Source organism: Talpa occidentalis, unplaced genomic scaffold (genome assembly GCF_014898055.3).
Source record: "Talpa occidentalis isolate TD23 unplaced genomic scaffold, MPIMG_talOcc4v2.1 talOcc4.15, whole genome shotgun sequence".
Taxonomy (NCBI): domain Eukaryota; kingdom Metazoa; phylum Chordata; class Mammalia; order Eulipotyphla; family Talpidae; genus Talpa; species Talpa occidentalis.
This window is the reverse complement of record NW_023601543.1, coordinates 1,748,082-1,767,872: the sequence shown is the minus strand read 5'-3', so window position 1 is coordinate 1,767,872 and position 19,791 is coordinate 1,748,082. Positions and strand designations below refer to the sequence as shown.

At 42.2% G+C, this 19,791-nt stretch overlaps 1 protein-coding gene across 1 annotated transcript in view; it reads right to left on the bottom strand.

Annotated features, from left to right (window-relative positions):
- Positions 1 to 9,047, bottom strand: part of GABRA3 (gamma-aminobutyric acid type A receptor subunit alpha3) — a 90,963-nt gene extending 81,916 nt beyond the window's left edge. Inside the window, 1 exon segment of the mRNA XM_054695504.1 lies at positions 9,034 to 9,047. The gene's annotated coding sequence lies outside the window, so the exon portion shown is untranslated.
- Between the last annotated feature and the right edge of the window lie 10,744 nt (positions 9,048 to 19,791).

The window sequence follows — 19,791 nt, the reverse complement described above, 5'->3', positions numbered from 1 at the left end:
AGGAGGGACCATTGGATCTCCAGAGTCAATACAGGATGATATTCAAAATGTCCATTTTACAATGACGACAAATCATCAGGCAAAAAAAAAAGTCAAGAAAATATGGCTCATTAACAGGGGGAAAAGAAAATTAATAGTAATTGTTCCTGATGAGACCCAGGCATTGGGCTTACTGAACAGAGACTTCAAATCAACTGTTTTAAATGTGTTCAAAGAGTTAAAAGAAATCGTGGCTCAGGAACTAAAAGAAATGAGTAGAACAATAGCTCACCAAATAGAGAATAGCAATAAATAGAAATTCTAAATTCTGAAGTTGAAAATACAATAACTGGAATGAAAAAATTTTCTAGAGAGGTTCAACACCAGATTGAAGCAACAGAAATAAGGAATCACTGAATTTGAAGATAGTTCTATTAAGATTATTCAGTCTGAAGAGTAAAAGAGAATGAAGAAAAATAAGCACAACCATGTTAGACCAACTGGATTTGCACATGCAAATGAAAAAGTTGGATCCTTTCCATTCAGTATATACAAAACATAATTCAAAATGGATCAAAGACCTAAAGGACTAAAACCATAAAAGTCTTAGACATGGATTAAGAAACAGTTTCTTGCAGACACCAAAAGTAGAAAGAATAAAGAAAAATAAATTGGACCCCATCAAAACTAAAAACATTTGTAGATCAAATGATACAATTAAGAGAGTTAAAAGACAATCCACAAATGGGAAAAAATATTTACTAATCATATATCTGATAAGGATCTCATGTAATATATAAATAACTCTTACAAAGAGACAAACAATCCAATTTAAAATGTGCCAAGAGTAAATTTTATGGTAGTTGAATTATATATCAATTAAGCTGTTAAAAAGGATTGCATAAAGTTCACCACTGTCTGCCAATTTTTTTTAATGGATAAAGGACTTGAATAGCCATTTCTCAGAAAAAGATGTACAAATGTTCAACAAACACATGAAAAGATGCTCAATGACATCAGTCATTAGGGAAATGCAAAGTGAAACTATAAAATCATAGTATTTCGTGTCCACTAAGATGTCTGTAAGAAAAAAAAAAAACACAAAATAACCAGTGTTGGTAAGAATATGAACAAAAGGAAATCTTATAGATTGTTGGGGGGAATGAAAAAATGGTTCAGCCTCTGTAGAAAGATTTGGAAAGTTCTCAATAAGTTGAAACACAGGATTAGTATTTGACTTGGCAATTCCACTCCAGGGAATATAACTACAATAATTCAAAATAGGCGTTTAAACAAAACATTACACAGGAACACTCACAGCAGCACTGTTCACCACAGATAGAAACAACTGAAATGTCCATCAACATCAATAAAATGTGGCATATCCATAAAATGTAATATTACTCAGCCATACTTGTTACTGACCTGTGCTACAATCTGGGTAAACCTTGAAATCAGTATGCTAACTGCAAAGAAGACACAAAAGGTTGCATATTATATGATTCCATTTACATGAAATATTCAGAATAGGTAAATCCATAGACACAGAAAACAGATTAGCGGCTGTCTGGGGCTTGGGAAAGCGGGGCCGGGGGGAGATCTGAAGCACTGGGTATGGCCTTTCCTACTGAAATATTCTGGACCTTGATAATGGTGATAGTTGCATAACAACGTGAATGTACTAAGTGTCACTGATGTGTGCAGTTTCAAATGGTTCAAATGGTAAGGAATGAGCCTGAGAGACCGGTGGGGTTTTTGCACGATGAACATCCCAGGGCACAAGTAATAAAAGGAGCAGAAAGACCATCTGGAGAAATGGCAGCCCCCAAACTTCCTAAATTTGAAGCAAGACATTAATCTACACATCGATGAGCCTCAATAAACTAAGTTGGTTAAACTCAAAACGCAAAGTGTACCCAGACACATTATAATCAAGTTATCAAAAGACAAAGAAATCTTGAAGGCAGCAAGAGAGGATGACGCATAACATACAAGGGATGCCCCATAAGATTATCCACTGATTTTTCATCAAAAACCTTTAAAAAAGAAATTCCAAGCCAGATAATCTCACTAAAAAATTTACCAAATATTTAAGGAAGAAATAGCACCAGCTTGACAAAGTCTCTTTTAAAATTGGAAGAGGAAGGAATGCCAGGAAACATGTTTCATAAGACCAGTATTGTCCTGACTCTAAAACCAAAAGCCATAAAAGAAAGAAAGAATATTACTGGGGGGTGGGGGGGGGCGGAGGGGAAGGATTGGGGTCAGAATGGGGCGTTTGCAATTGTATGGGGGAATATAAAAATAAAATTTAATATTAAAAAAAAAAAAAAAGAAAGAATATTACAGGCTGGTACCCTTCATGAATACAGAGATATCTTAAATCCTCAAGAAAATATTGGTATATTGAATCTAGCGATACAGAACAACAGTTATACACCATGAGTAAGTAACACTTATTCCAGTTATGCGAGGTTGGTTCGAGATTTGAAAATCAATCCATTTAGTCCACCCAAACAATATGGTGAAAACAAAAACAAAACATGATCATATCAAATGATGCAAAAAAAAAAAAAAAACCAGTTTCACAGAATCCAACATCCATTCTTGATTTAAAAAAAAAAAAACAACAACAACAACAAACACGTGTGACACTAGCCACTTGAGACCTTAGCAACAAATATGGAAAGCAAAGTAAAAACACAATTTGTTAGACTGTAAACGGCACTCGGGAAAGCCATTGGGCAGCTTCTTTACAAAGTAAACATGCACGTCCCATAGGTCCATCGAGCATGTGCTTGCGTATTTGTCCTACAGACATGAAATGTTAGGTGCACACGAAACCTATATGCTGATGTTCACAGAGGCTTTATTAATAACCCTGAACTGAAGAGAACACAAACGTCTTCCAAAGGGTAGAAGACGAAGCAGATACTGGTACAGTTGCTCTACAGAACGCTTCCCAGCAGGACAAAGGAACCAGTCACCAATGCACGAACCAATCTGGATGGATCTCAAGGCCATTGCACTTAGTAAAAATGCCAAAATCTCATCCAGGAAGAGATACAGAGGATAAACAAGCATGGGAAGATCCTCAATACATCATTAGAGAGTTCCAGACTAAAACAACAATGAGATACTATGCCCATCTGTTAGAATAACTAAAACCCAAAATGTGACACCACCAAATCCTGGCCAAGAAATGGAACAAGAACTCTCACACATTGCTGATGGGGATGAAAATAGTGGTCGCTTCAGAGAACAGTCTGGCAGTTACTTACAAAGGTAAACACAGTCTTGCCATACGACCCTGAAACTGTGCTTCTTGGTATTTACACAAATGCATTGAAAACGTATGTACACACGAAAGCATCCACATGAATACCAATAGCAGTTTATTCATAATTGCCAAAAACTGGAAGCAACCCAGAGGTCCATTGGTGGGGGTGCATAGACAGGCCGGGCAGTGTTATGCAGCAGTAAAACGAAGTGCGGCATCCAGCCATGAGCAAACATGAATGAGCCCTAGATGCATGCTGCTGAGTTAGAGAAGCTAACCTGAGAAGGCCACTAACCGCCCAGCCCAGTAGCATGACAATTTTTTTATTATTATTTATTTTTTTTACATCATTGTTCATTTTAAACAATATTTGCTCTCTCCCACCCCCTCAAGTGTAGTCCCCATAGAGTTTCCTTCCCCAATGCGCCCGTGCACCATCACCTCAGTCCCCTGCAGCATGACATTTTGAAAGGGCGCTAATATAAATGCTGCAAAGATCAGCGGGGTTCAAGGGGGAGTGAGGGAGAGACAAACAAGAGGCGCACAGGGGATTTTTAGGGAACGAAAGTATCCTGCATGAAAGCATGATGGTGAGTACATGACAGCAGACATTGCGAGGCCCACAGAACTGCGGGACACAAAGCGTGAACCCAAACACTAGCTGCGGGCTTCGGTTAACAACACATCAGGACTTTTATCCGCGGCAAGCAAGCAGCCCCACCAATGACAGGCGCGAATAACAGGGCAGCCTGGGCTGGGGGAGAAAGCCTGGCAGTTGGCTTTTCTTTTCATAATGCAATGCAAGTGCCTGCTTTAAGTTTTGAGGCCTCTACATCAAAGAGGGGTAGCTCAAATAAGTCTACCTGCCAGCACGGATGAAGAGATCCCTCTCCTGAACAGACCCCAGTTGATTTGGCAAATGGCCATTTGGATCCTTGTGTATTTTCCTTTTCCTTTTCTTCCTCTTTTTACCCACACTTCAAATTCCCATTCCTACATTTTAAATTCATCAATTGTGAGCCCACAAAAGGCTAGATCAGCACCTTCAACCCCAGTCAGACCGGGACCCCAGGCTCACACGCTCTCTCTACATACAGCCTCACCGCGTGGCCCAGGGACATTGTGTCCTTTCCAGGTCTCTTAATAGACCTTTATTTTCCCCAAGTTTCCTGACAGCTACTGCTGACGAGCATCTTGCAATCAAAATAAGAACCACAAGGACTGGTCCAGTGAGAACATTCGTTACTGACAGGCTGCAAACAGCACAAGAGCGTTGCATTGCAACTCTCTACTGTCTTCTCGATTTTTCTGCAAACCTAAAACTGCCTTAAAAATAAAGCCTGAATTTTTTAAAAGCCAATGTCAAAAAAGTCACAATATATAATATTTATACAGTAATATCAAACTGATAAAACCATAGAGATGGGGAACAGATGATTTCCAGGAACGAGAAAGGGGTGTGAAGTAGTGGGCACTGCTATAAAGGGGTGACAGGAAGGGGTCTCTTTGTGGTGATTGAACAGTCCTCTACCCTGAGTGTGGTGGTGGCTGGCTACACAGATCTGCACACAGGGTTACGCTGCATAAAACTAAACACACAGAGAAATGAGCACAGGTGAGAAATTCTTATCTGACTGTAATACGATGGTGCTGGTCTGCGGTCTCTGAATATCACACTGTAGTCATAGAGGAGCTCCTGGGGGAGAAGCTGTGCAAGTGGTTGACTGGGCTCTATGTACTATTTTTGCAACTTCCCATGAGTTTATTATTCAAAATAAAAAGGTTTTTTTTTTCCAAAGTCTTTGCTATTTTTTAAAAAATGTCCAGCATTAAAAATTACCAAGAATAAGATGAAATAAAAATTGCTAAGATGAGATAAAAATAAAAGAAAAAGATGAGATAAAACAAATAGCAAAAAAGTCTAGATGCCATCCACATACTGGAAATGCAAGCACAGGCTATAAAACAATGATGATTAATTTAAGAAAACAGACATGAGAGACAAGTTTACAATATTGCAATCTATAAAAAAGTGAACAAATAGGCACCCCAGAACTGAAAACATGCAGCTCTAGATTTGGGATGGAGAATTGTAACTGATAGTAGAGGCCATTAGAAATAAATATATAATTTCATCAAAATGATTAACAAACTCTAAATGACATACATACAATATAGAAGTAATAAATCCAAGAATTTCATTTTTTGCAACACACATTGAATCTAAATTTTACTATAAATTGGGCCATGAAGCAAACCTCAGCCAATTACAAAGGTTTGAAATTAGAATTTATTCTGACCTCTGACCACACTTTAAGTTAGGCATCATTAATAAAGAAAAGAACTAGAAAATCACCACAAATTGGAAATTAAGCCATTCACTTCTAAATAACTCAAGGGTCAAGGAATAAATCCAAATTAAGTTAGAAAATAGTCTGTTCCACATGACACTGAAGATACAGTAAATTAAGAGTTCTGCAATATCACAGAGTCATTACAAGAGGGAAACTCAGTCTTAGATGCAGATATTTGAAAAGAAGGAATGATATAAATCTATAATCTAATTATCCTTCTGAAATAATATAAAAAAGTTAACCAAAGAAAGCACAAATAAATCACATCAGAAAGTACTGGAATAAAATAATCTATAACAAAGAGGTCCAGCAAAGCCAAATTTCTGTTGTATAAAAGAGCCAATGAAAATACTCACTAAAAACTGATGAATAACAAAAAGAGAAAATAAAATAACCAGTGTTAAGAACGGGAATGTAACATACAGAGCCAATACATTAAAAAGAGAGGGAATTAAGCCAATAAATGTGGAAATTCAGAAGAATGCTTAAAAATATAACTTAAAATTGGTAAAAGAAGATAAAGAAAATTCTGGATATTCCTATAGCTCTTAAAGAAATTGAATTTATAAATACTTTTCTGCAAAAGAAAACTTGAGGCCCAGATGGCATTACCAGTGAATTCTCCTAAACATTTAAAGGATAAATAGCATCAGTCTTATATAATCTCTTCCAGAGTCTAAAAAAAAAATTACATCTCAATTCATTTTTGAAGCTAATATAACTTTACATTTAAACCTAACAAAACCTGACAAAGGAAAATTGAAGGCCAATGTCACTTATGAACAAGGATGCAAAAATTCTAAAATGCATACACACACACACACACACAATTATACATATCCCTCCCTGTTAAGGAAAATAACTGCCAAGAATAAAATGTTGGTTTAACACTTGAAAATCAACTAATGTAGTTCAGCACATCAACAGAATAAGAGAAAATGTTAGTAAATCAAAAGATGCAGAAAAAAATCTGTTAAAATTCAACATCCATTCATGAGTTAACTAACCTTATTGTGGTGATCATTTCTCAATATACATGTGTGCGGGATCATCATTCTGCACACCTTAAACTTACATAATGTGTCAATTATATCTCAATGAAGTCGGCGAAAAAATTAAACACTCATTCATGAGCTTTAAAAAATCTTTGCAAACCCAAAATAGAAACTTCCCTCATCTAATGAAGAGTAAGTGCAAAGAAACTATAGCAAAAAGCATATATAATGATGCAGTGATGAAAATTTTCCCTCCAGTCGGGAATAAAGTAGAAGATGCCTATGATCTCACTTGTATTTAGCATGATACTGCAGAGCACACGCAAGAAAAAAAATATAAAAATATGTAATAAAGAAATGTAATGAAGATAAAATTATTTGAAGATTTCATAAAACTACAGATAAATTAGTACTATTTATAAAAGATTAATGGGCTAATAATGGATTCAGCAGTATCTCCGGCTGCAAGATCAGTATTTCAAAACTGGTATTTCTATATAACTTCAAAAATACTTAGAAAATGAAAGTTTAACAGCTACATTTAAATAACACTAATAACAACAACATAAATTGATATTTATAAAATTTGAAATGTGTATTATTTAAAAATTTTTTTAAATAACACTCAATATTGAAGGATAAAAAGAAATCTATGCAAGATCCAAATGCAATAAACTGCATACAAATATTGAGGGGATAACAAAACCTGAATAAGTTGCCAGATATACATCTTTGTGGCTAGGAAGAATCCATTTTGTAAAAATAACAATTTCCCCCACATTGAACAATAATAAATTCAACGTAACTGTGAGATAATTCCAAGACGTTCATTCAAATAGCAAACAGCTTATAAGACCATGGTCAAGTTCATAAAGCATCATGGAAAGAAATGCACAAGTAGTATGAGATGCCACACACTAAAATGGCACAGTACTACAGACGAGCCCTAAGTGCTGGAAAGGATGACGAGCCACAAGAAGCCCTGCGCACTGCTAGGAGGTGTGTAAGCTGTTGCAAAAGTTCTGGAAAGTCCTTGACTGCTTCTAATAAATTGACATAGGCATACTCTCTACCGCAGCAATCCCAATCCTTGTTATACAAACAAAAATACCTGTGTTCAACCAAAAAAAAAGTACATAAAAGTTTTATTGAAACATTATTCGTAATACAAAACTAGACACAATCCAAATTGCCATCCACAGTAGAATGGATCTATAAATTGGCATTTACTTAGAGGATGGAATACTAAACCAGACTGCAAATTAATGAGCTATAGCTAATGCAACATGAATGAATCTCAAAAATAACATGTTCAGTGAAAGAAGCCACGTCCACGGAGTACACACTCTATTATTCTGCTTCAGCAAAGTTTGTAGACAGGCGGAAGAAATCCGTACTACCTGGAATCAGGACACTAGTATCTTTGAGGCGGACAATACGCACGACTGAGGGAGGACGTGAAGGGATGGTTCAGAGTTAGTTTTCTATTTCCTGATGCAGAGGGTGGTTGTGTGAGTTCGTGCAATTGAAAATATTCATCGGGCCGTGATTATACATTTTACCTATGTATATTATATTTCAAATGAAAGTTTGCTTTCACCAACAGAGCTACTGAAAAAAAAAAAAAAGGCCTATGTGGAAGGCAACACAGCATGTGTCTGGCTAGAGAAAGCTGGTTCTCTAAAGGACACCAACGTGACCAGTAAGTCTATAATTCAGTGTAACCCTAATAAAAGTCCCAAAAAGAAAATCTTGGACTGATCTATGACAGCATCAGAGAAGTTTTCTTGTTTCACTCCCCAAACAGCTGAAAATTAAGCTGGCTGGCACATACCCAGAGGGGCCTGTGGCTTGGGGCAAGACTGGAACAACAGCCGGCAGCAGAAGGGACACTGAGGAGGTTTGTGTTTCATTAAGCAAACGGCAAAAGAGAGAAATGCCTAGAGGCCGTGGGCCCCGGGCAGGAGTCTGCTGCGTAAACTGTGTCCGGCCATTTGGCCACAGCCCTGGGGAAGGGACGGCTGAGGGGGCTGGAGGAGCACACCTTGTCTGAGGGGAAATAAGCACAGAGAGTTAGGGTGCTTCCAGCAGGCTGAGTCCCCAGTGAAAGGAAAGAGGTCTTTGCCCTTGGCTGAGCTCCCCTCCCTCACCCCTCAGAAGGGGCCTGACCTCATGAAGCGCAGGACAAGACACAAACCGCAGAAACAGGACTGAAGCGCAGGGCAGGGCTCTCAGCAGCGGCACAGACATGAGCCAGCTCACCTCTCCACAGTGAGCAAACCCTCTCGGACCCTCTCCACCCCTGACTCAGCAGCTGCAAGATGAGCTCTCCGCACTATGGAAGGCCGGAAAGGCCAAATGTCTAAAATTATATACAGCTGGGAAAAGTTAAAATACCAAAAAAAAAAAAAACCCACAACAGTACCCGGTGCCGGAGGGAGTTGTGGCAGCAGGACAGACCAAGTGGAAGACGAAGTCAGCGAGCTCCAAGATGAGGACACACAGAGGAGCCACACATGCGAAGGAAAGTACTGAAGAAACACTTCAAGAAACAGCCACTTCCATTAGGAGACAGCATGAGTATAATGGCTGTTCCAGAAGGGGGAGAGAGAGAAAGGAGCAGAGAAATCATTCAAAAAAATAATAGGGAGCGGGCCTCCCCTGGTGGCACAGCGGTTGAGCGCTGGGCTATGGGGCTGCCCGCAGCCTCTGCAGCGCCGGTTCGTTCCCCGGCCGGCGAGGGTCCCACAAGAATAAATAAATAAATAATAATAATAATAGGGAGAAAGCCTGGAAATAGTCAGAACGCCTGACTCTAAACTTGAGAAAACGAGAGGTGGGGGGAAGGTGCTGAGAAAAGGGGGAGGAGGCCAAGTGGACTGTGGTAGATTCCGGGGCCTTGGTGGTGTGCGTGGTGCTGTAAACCAGTTACCTAAATATAAAGAAAAGCCCCAACACAATTTTCTTAAAATTCACCTAGCCTGTTTTAAAGCTTGCAAGGAGATGCCTGTGGCCGCTCATTAGCTCTGGTGAAGGACACAACCTACTAGCACAAGTACCTGACCCTGGCATACTTGGTGTAGTGAGGGACTAGGTACCAAAACTGTAACAGCTGTTGCCTCCTGAGAGGGGAACTGGGTGGCTGTTTGGGAGAAGAATCAGAAGGAGATTTACTATTCACCACGTGCTACTTTATACCCTTTGGATGACGACCCTTGTGCATGAGTTACTTATTAAAAAAGCAAATTAAAATGCAATTAAAGCTTAGTACTGAGGTAAAAATAGAAAGGGAATCAGTGAAACAGAGGGCCCCAGAAGCAGATCTAGGTGTAGAATGGAATTTAGTGCAGGATAAAGGCACAATTTACAGCCAGTGAGGAAATTACGGGCTCATCAGCAAACCACGCTGGCAACGGCGTTCCACGTCAAGCCAATGTGCGCCCACTCACGGAATCGAAAGCTGCTAATTGTCAACCACCAATGGGGAATGTACTTTCAGATGGGGAAGTTCCTAAGTCAAAAGTAAAACTCACATGCTGTGGCAAGGAAGACCAAGAGGGTTGGGCACACAGTAGTCATGAACGTCTCTGCACTAAAAGACCTCATCAATAAAGCGAGAGATAAGCAACACACTGGGACTTAGAAACAAAATGTTTAATATTTGTGACATAGGTAGCTAATATGAACGACTAAGTAAATGATGATGCAAGATCGAGCACAGGTTGTGGATAAACAATTCGCAATATTACAGATGGAATCTATTCAACCTCAATGGCAAAGAAGCACACAGTAAATCAACAAGATATTTGCATTTAAAAACTATGTAGGTAAAATGAATACATTAATTTAAAAGTTGACTACAACTGAAGTTACTTCTGTGGGCTCGAGCATTCTTTCAAAGCCAAAGCCTTCCATTAGTCACTATCTCAGTAAATGATAGCCTCATCCATCCGAGTGCAGAATCAGCAGCCCTTTCAAAAACATTTATTTATCTGCACACACCCCCCGCAAGCATGGACAAGCTGTTATGAACCTCACTTTTGACCGCTGCTAAAGCCCTATTCATGCAAAAAAAAAAAATATTCACTAAGCATCCACCTTTTATACTGTGCTGTAAGGGACAGGAACAGACACAGTGCAGGTTTTCTAGGATCCCATGCAGACCGGGTGAAGGAGGAGTCAGAGTCAGTGGTTTTGCAGGCTTTTATTGGGATTACCAGGTACACGGCAGGCAGGGATGCTGGGGGGCCGGGAGGCTGGCAGGCCTCCCAGCCCCCAGCAAATCCTCACTCTCTCTGGGCTCTCTAGCGTTCTCTGCTTCTGCTTCTTTGCTTCTCCCTCGGCCCGGCCCCTCCTTCAGCTTCTTGGCTTCTTCTTTGTCTTCTTCTGGTGTCCCCGTGACGCCGCCCTTAAAAGCCCAGGTGAATCCCATCTACCTAGGCCCTCACCCTACTCCAGGTGCCCGCCATCAGGCATGCACTCAGGACCGCAAGGATTCATCATCTATCCTGATGGCTGGAGGGCAGAAAAGCCTGACATTTTCTTTACCCTACATGTGCCAACTGGTTTCCTGGAGTCGACTTCTTGTCTCCTTCTAACCCATTCTACATTCTGCAGTTTAACATTTCAAAATTGGATCTCGTCAGCAGCTCCTACACCACTTTAAACGCTTCAGTGGTTTTAGAGTAATCTTAAGGAAATTAAAACTTGTTAACATAGAAAAAAAACGAACCACATCATGAGGTCCAAACAACTCTTCAGCCCTGTGTTTATATCAGATACACACCTATCATAATATCAAGCTACACGATTCTTCTAGATCCTGAAATGTACTCTTGTTTAACTGCATAAACATCCATCTTCATAATCTCAACAGCCCTTTGCCTAGCAAACTTAAAAAATAAAAAAGCAGTCAGGATTAAAAAGCACTCTATAATAATGTATATTTATAGTCAAATATACCACTAACATATATAAGCTTATATGCTCTAATTAAAGACACATATTCTCAGGCTAAATATACAAATACTATATGTTACATACGAGACACACATTTAAAATGTAAGGATTCAGAAGAGTTGAAAATAAAGAGACGGAAAAGATACATCAATCAAACATTAATCAAAGGAAAGCTGGTGCAGCTAAATCAATATCAAAGTAGACATTAAGTCAGAAATCATTATTAGCAATAAGAAGAGACACTTCAGAATGATAAAAGATTCCATTTAGTAGGAAGATATAACAATTCTAAATTTGTATGCACCTAAAATTGCCTGAAAAGGTATGAGGTAAAATATGAAATGAAGAAAAACTAGACAAAACCACAATAAGAAATAGAAAAATACAACATCATAGTGGGAGATTTTAATATATTTTTCTCGGTAACTGATGGAACAAGGAGAAGACATCAGGAAGGATCTAACATATGAATAGCATTGATAAATTGGATCTAAATGACCTATGTGGAAAACGAGGCAGATCAGAAAATGACCAAAACTTGTTTCTTTGAAAATAACAAAATTGATAAAACTTTACAAGGACCAATGAAGCAAAAAGAGAGAAAAACACCAAGTCTGGAATGGAAAAAAGGGATATTACTAAAAGTCCCAGAGATATTTAAAAAATATCATAAGACAGTATAAAAACTTTATACCACTAATTTGAAAACATAATTAAATATACAAATTACTAAGAAAATACAATTTATCAAAATGGATTCAAGTCAAAATAGAAAATCAGAACAGGGCCTCCCTGGTGGCGCAGGCGGTTGAGCGCAGCGCTGTGAAGCTGTCCGCAGCCTCTGCAGTGCGGGTTCCATCCCGGCCGGCCGGGAGATTCCCACCTGGCGCAGCAGACCTCTCCTGTTGCACCCGCTGCTCCCCTCAGCAGTGGATTTCAGTGGATTCGCCTGTTCTGCTCCCAACTCTGTCTCTGATGAATCCTCTCACTCTCCCACACATCTGGCCTCTACCCCGGTTCTTGTCTAAATAAATAAATCTTTAAAAAAAATAAAAGAAAATCAGAACAATAGCATTGAACACACTGAATCTGTAACTTAAAACCCTTTGAAAACAACACCAACATGGCAAACATCCCAGTTCCTTACCACCAAAGATACACAATTAGGCGGCTACCCAACAAACAAAAACAGCTCTGGATTGTTCAGGAGACCCTGACATCCAAGGAAAACACACTGAAACTCAGAGCCTGGATCTGGCCGTGTCTCCTGTCCCTGGCCTGCGCCCCTGAGCACACCTCCAGTTAGTCCCTATAGCTGAGCACCTACGCTGTGTAGCCCTGACTTCCATCAGTAACCCACGCTGTTACATGTGAGCTTGAGGGGAGACTGCGCAGCCACCTGAGCACCCACCACCAGCCAGGGTCCTCACAGGCACCGGTGAGTTGCTCCTGTCCTTTCCTGCTGGCCCTGGCCACCACACCACGTGCACATCTGCAAGCAGCACCTACCACAGCTTGCTATTTGCACACCAAAGGCCAGAGCCACTCTCACTACCCACTTTGGGCCCTAGCAACCAGACCAGAAGCACACCTGAGGACTCTAACAGACTTTGCAACCATGGTGAACCCTCCACAGTGCTCGCCTAGGACCACTCATTTGCCGACGCTGTGACCCCATGGCTGAGCTGAGGAAACAGCATACCGTCTTGGCCCCAGAGCTGCCACATAGCCCAGCGTTTGGCCCCCAGCTTCGCCAGACCCAGGGTCACAGCATGCTCCACAGGCATCCAGTCCACAGGTGAATCTTTCTAACCACAGCATGTCCATGAAGTCCGGGAGAGCCGACTGCTTCTTCCAATGCACAGGCAGCCATGCAAGTCAACAGAGATCACAAAAAGCCAAGGACACATGACCACACTAAAAGAGCACAGAAACTTCCAGTAATTAACCCCCAAAAATGCAGATACAGGAGCTTCCCAATAGAATACAAACTAGTTATTCTAAAATGCTCAGAGAGCTATAAGCAGATAAATGAATGAAGTTGGGAAAAAATAAGAAGAACAAAATAAATTCAACAGAGATAGAACAAAATAAAAAAAAAAAAAGAAATTCTGGAGCTAAAGAATGAAATGACTAAAGATTTCTATACATAGCTTCAACATTAGATTATACCAAGCAGTAAAAACACACACACAAATAAATAAATAAATAAAACCAAAATAAAGCAAAACAGTGAGTTCAAAACAGATCACTTGAAATTATCCAGTCAGAGGAGCAAAAATGAAAAATGAAAAGGAATGAAGAAAGCCTGTGGGCGCTGTGGAGACCACGAGAAACAATGTCTGCATCACTGCAGTCTCAGGAGGAGAGAGAAAAGGGTGGAAGCTTATTGGAAGGAATAAGTTTCCCAAACCCTTGACGCCATTTGGATATCCAAGTTCATGAGCCTAATTAGATCACCCCATAGTTTCAATCCCAAAAAATTTTCTCCAGGACACATTGAGATAAAATTGTCAACAAAAAGGGACATAGACAGAGAATTTTTAAAACAGTAAAAGAAAAACACTCTCTCATAAGAGGAACCCCTATAAAGCTGTCAGTGTATTTCTCAGCAGAAATCTTGCTGGTGAGGAGAGAGTGGGCTGATATATTGAAAATGCTGGGGGGATTAAAAAAAAAAAAAAACAACAACAACAGTCATCCAAGAATATTTCCTGCAAGTTTCCCTTCCAAACAGCAAGCAAGAAAAGATCTTCCCAAATGAACAAAATGGAGGAAGTTCATCACCACTATATAAAAACATGAAAAGACAACAATTGCATTAGAAAAAGAAATTAAGGAAACAATTCCATTTAAATTGCATTAAAAACAATAAAATGCTTAGGAATAAATTAAACCAAGGGCGTGACAGATCTATACATTTAGAAACAGAAGACAGTGATGAAAGACATTGAAGAAGACACGGCTACATGGAAAGACATCGTGTTCATAAATCAATCTAAAGACTCAGCAATCCTGACCCAAACATTTGCCACATGTTGCCTCTATACCCAGAAACATTTCATTGCATGTTTGCTACAGAACCTGATCGGATTCTTCCAAAACAAATGAAATGCAAGTATCAAAGACCCTCACCCTGGCATTATATGGTTTTCTAATCTAGAATACATATTTAGACTTCACCCACTGTCCCAAATATGGTCTTTATATTGTCCCTAGTCCAGGATGCAATCTAGGATCAAGCACCACATTTAGTTTTCAAGTTTCTTTAGTGCCCTTTAAACTGGAATCTTCCACCAGACTTCCTTTGGTTTTCCTCAACGTTGATATTTTTGAAAAGAAAAGAACAGTTATTTGGTAGAATGCCCCTCAATTTGGATTTGCTTTCTCATGATTATACTTAAGCAAGAGCGATACTTAAGCAATTGTGTGGCCTTTGCGCCTCACCACAGGAGACACGTGATTTGTGAGGTTGGCTGTTAAGTTTGATCAGCCGCTGAGCAGTGGTCTCCAGCTTCCGCAGTGCGGTGCCTTTTTTTTTGGGGGGGGGGTAGTTTTTTTTTTTTTTTTTACATCATTGCTCATGTTTCAACAATGTTTGCGTCCCCCACCCACTCAGGTGCAGTCCCCATAGAGTCTCCTTCCCCAAGGCGCCCCTGCACCCTCACCTCCGTCCCCGGGACCCCTCTCCCTCCTCCCCTGCAGGATGTCTCTGGTTTATGTGTCCGTTTTTGCTTTGTTGTGCTTTGTACCGTTATTATTTTTTTACGCTGATGTCTTATTGGGTTCCCCTACATTCCTGCTGTAAGTGAAACCATCCTAGAGGTGCCTTTTCAGTCGCTGTCCTGGTTCTGTTTTGACTTCTCCGACGGCAGAGCTGGCCCTTCTCCATGTCTCCGAGTCTCCATTCCCGCCCCGCCCCCTACCTGGCCCTTCTTTTTAAATGAAACGCGCCTGTTCCTGTCTCAGAGCCCAGCACAGGTGCAGACAGCTGTGCTTCACCTCAATTTGCGTGCCAGGCCCCTTGCCATCTCTCAGGTCCAGCTTCAACGGGGTCTTCTTGGGAAAGCCGCCTCGGGCTGCCCGGCGTAATGGGTGCCCTTTGCTTTCCCCTATGACAGAACCTCGTGTGTTTTCTCCCGATCTCATAATTCTCAGTTATTTATTTATGCAATTGAAGTCATATTGTCTCTCTTCCCCTACTCGATCATAAATTGTACAAGAGCAAGGTCCTTCTTCTGTCTAGTTCATTCCTGCAGCTCCCGCCCTTCCACAGTGCCTGGCACACAAGCGATCAGTAAATACTGGGTGAGCAGGTGAGGAGACAGTGTTCGCTAAGATCATTCAAGACCAGGACGGCTGAGCTCCCTTAGCTCAAGAACAGGCGTTGTGAGATGCAACCTGGCATAAGAGAAAGGTTCTGAGGACACAGAGTCAGGTTCAAATGTCAGGTCAGAATAAGTATGTATGACCTTGAACTTGGAGCCCCTCTGAGGTGAATGGGTCATCCCATCACTTATTTCACTGGATTGCTAGGATTAAATTCTTATCGAACAAGCTGGACTCACGCTTAGTGTGTAAAGGAAGCTGCGTACATGATTGACAAAGTTAATCCTCCCGGATTAAGAGACGACCAAGCTTCACCGGGAGCACTCTCACTGATCACACCACTTAGTGTGCTGCGCTTCTCAGGCCCAGACTCACTAATTAACTCCCAAAGGAAGTCGAGTCTCAGTCAACTTTCATGCTCAATTCTATACTGGCCTCAACCCATTGTGGGAATGGAGGGGATTTTATTTCACGTCTAAGAAACACCCCCTGATGAAAAGCTGTTTTTCCCAACAGGTCGACAGACCTCCGTTGTTTTCTCTGCCACACTGCTACGTCCCTTACCCTGGGAGGGTACTCATCAGTCATCTCTACGTGCCTGAGTTTGCTCCCATTCGATTCTCTCAGAATAATAGCAATAAAGTAATCATGTTGACAGCAAATATTATCACACCTCATCCAATCTAAGCTGCCATCAATTTTAAAAAACACCAACATTTTATATTTCATGAAGAAGGTAGAAATGCTAATAAATAATAGTCTATCATTGATAGGTAAGACAATCTTGATTGGGGGGAGATGAAAACACAGGGAAAATGAGCTTCTCAAATGAAAGAAACATGGTCTGTTCTTGTGCTGAGTACTTCACACTCACGAAGTCATTCGAGCCTCGCCACAGTGCTCTGGAGCAATCTTCTTTGGTGCAGATGTCTTCGAAGCATGGCTCTACTTCCCTCCCCCATCTGCCGCGGTCGAGTCACCACGATGACCTCTCATCTCCCTCCATCTCTCTCCATCACCTCATCTCTGTCCATACCTACTTTTGACTTCCTGGAAAGTCAACCCATTTCTGCTGTCAGAATTAGCTCTGAAAAATGCAATTTTGATCATATCATTCCTTGCTTAAAACCTTTCAATAACTACTCCATAACCCTGGAGAGAGATCTGAACTTAGTCTGGCCCACGAGACATCTCATATTGTGACGTGCATAATACTATGTCTCCACATTTTCATGCACCTCTCTACACTCCAGCCATAGTGGTTATCTCTCGCGTGTGCGCACTCTCTCTCTCTCTTGCTCTCTCTCTCTCTCTCTCTCTCGCTCTCAGTGGTCTTCTCTTGCCTTCTAAAATGGGACATGAATTTGCCCATCACCATCTCTGTCACATAGTCTATTCTCTTCCTCTGAATTTTTCCCATCACCCCCACTTCCCACCTCCACCCCGAATGGAATGAGCAGGGTAAGAGCTGCGGGGCACCACCCCCTGGGCGCAAGCACCACTCATTACAGATGCGCTGTCTGTCCATCCCTCTTTTAGCCTAAGTCCGCAACGTCATTGCTTTATAAGACTGTAATCCATAGCATTCACCTCGCCTGCAATTTACTTGTCCAAAGTACAGCTTTCCTTGGAGAATGTAAACACCAAGAGAGCAGGGCCAGGTCTATCTGCTTCACCCCTGATATCCTCAACATCTGAAACAGTGAGTGGACAGATTCCCCTCACCCTATACACAGAAGGTAAAGTGAAAATGCAAGTGCCTTAGTCTCTCACCAGGAAAAACCAAAAGCTTGAGAAAGGGCTCCATGAAGCGGAACCGGAAGACACGCGGGTGTTCTGCAGAAATGAATGACCCAGGAGCCCCAATAAGCAACCGCTGAGCTTGTTGACCCCGGCCACGGTACTTGTGGGCAAACGCTTCCCGGGCTGCAGCACACCGACACATCTGGACAGCTGTGGCAGCCATCCGCAGGTACTGCCCAGGTGACCCTGAACATGTTTATAGGAGAAAACAGGTTAAAGCTCAAATTATTCTTGTATTTGCCTCTGGGAGGTACTTGGCAAAGCAACAAAACCATTTATAAACAGAGACTCCCAAACTCACCAATTAGAAACAGTAATTCAAGAAGTAAATCACCCAGGAAGGAGAGACACCCTGTGTCATTGGCACAAGCGCCTCAGGCTGCTGACCCGATTTACAACTGACCTTGTTCTAAGTGACTCACAGGCTCTTCCAGCTCAGCACCCAGATTCCAGAAGCTGCATCGTGCAGACAGTGATTCAGCCCTGGCCTGCGCTGCGGGTCCTGCCTCTGTTCCCAAGAGCTGCTCCCAAGCGCAGTCCCCTGGCGGCAAGCGGGCAGACAGTGCTGGATACTAAAGAGTAACTACAGATTTGTAGCGCACCCCTGGGGTACAGGGGCTATAAGCAGGCATGTGCGATGTATGTCGTTCAGGAAAACCTACTTTTATCTAAAAATGGGGGTCTGCAGGGCAGACACAAGTAGAGAAAGGTTCCAGTGAGGCAGCAAGTGCAGCTTCTAGCCCACACCAGGAGAGCTGCCTACCACGGGCGCCACTCAGGATCCCCAAATGCCTCTGGAGGCTGCATTGCTGACAGATTTCTACAGAGGCATGCGGAGAGCAGGAGGAAGTCCACTGAAGCTGAGAATGAGTTCTAAGATTGCATATTTGCGTTCTTCTGCCTGGGTGTTAGTGCAGCTGGAACGTCACTTGTAAGAATAAGATGCTTCCTGCAAACATCTGGCAAGCACACATCCACTCTCCAGGAACAGGAGCGTTCCAATCCGAGTTAATCCCACATGAAAAATGAGAAAGCTGGATAGAAAGCAAGCACGGAATGGGGGGGGGGCAATGCAAACCAGTGAAAATGAAGAACGCTCCGTCCACATGGGAGGAAAGAAAGCGTGAAGGCTGATGCCGGGGTGCCGGGGTGCAGCACCATAAGCTCTTGTGTCAAGCAGAAGCTTTAAGGTTAAAGGACAAGAAAGAATAGACTTAAAAGAGGGGGAGGAAGCACAGTCCATATGGGTGCATTAGACAGGTGAGAAAACCTGGCAGGAAATAAATCTAGCAGAAGAAACACCACCAGAAATACAAGTTCAGCCGCTCACACTTGCTAGGGGTTGCTGACTATTCCATTCACGATTCCTATCAAGCCGCGCCGCTAACTCGGGAGCAGAGCTCGCTCTCCAGACAGCAAAGCGGATCAGCGACCTGCACACTCCTTGGCTGCCCTGAGCTGCCTCAACCCAATCTCCAGAGCCAGGGGCAAGAAAGTACAAATCAGATCGCTGTACTCGCTTGCTCAAAACTACTCGAAGGCTCTGCTGCTGCTAGGAAAAGACTAGTCTTTCATTCGGACTCTACAGTCCTTAGGGGTCTGAAACGCCCTCCCCCTCTAGTTTAAACTTCCGAGCTGCGCCTCGCTGCCCTGCCCCCTCCCACGCCCCCAGGCACTGGCATGGGTGTCACCACTTCACACGTGACTTAAGACCATGGCAAGGCCTCCGTGGGCCTCTTCGCCTTCCGGCAGCAATCGGCGGGTCAAGTTCTAGGTAACCTGCTGGCCGGCCGTGCTCTCCGCCGCGATCTCTCCTCCCAGTCTGTCACGGCAGCACGCTCCTGCTGAGGTAACCTTCAGTGCCTACCTGAGCTACAAACAGTCCTCTGCTGGTAGCTGGGGGACTCGTTCTAAGCAAGCCCCTTGTTCCTGCCTTCATGGCCAGAACCACCTGCCCCACCAGCCGGGGCTGACACAGGCTGTGTGGCTTTCCAGCCTAGAGTAACACTGAGGTACGTGCCAGTGACACCTGTGAGTGCAGGTTAAGCATGGAAAATGGACCAAGGAGAACTCCAGCAAAGGCCCCCTGGGG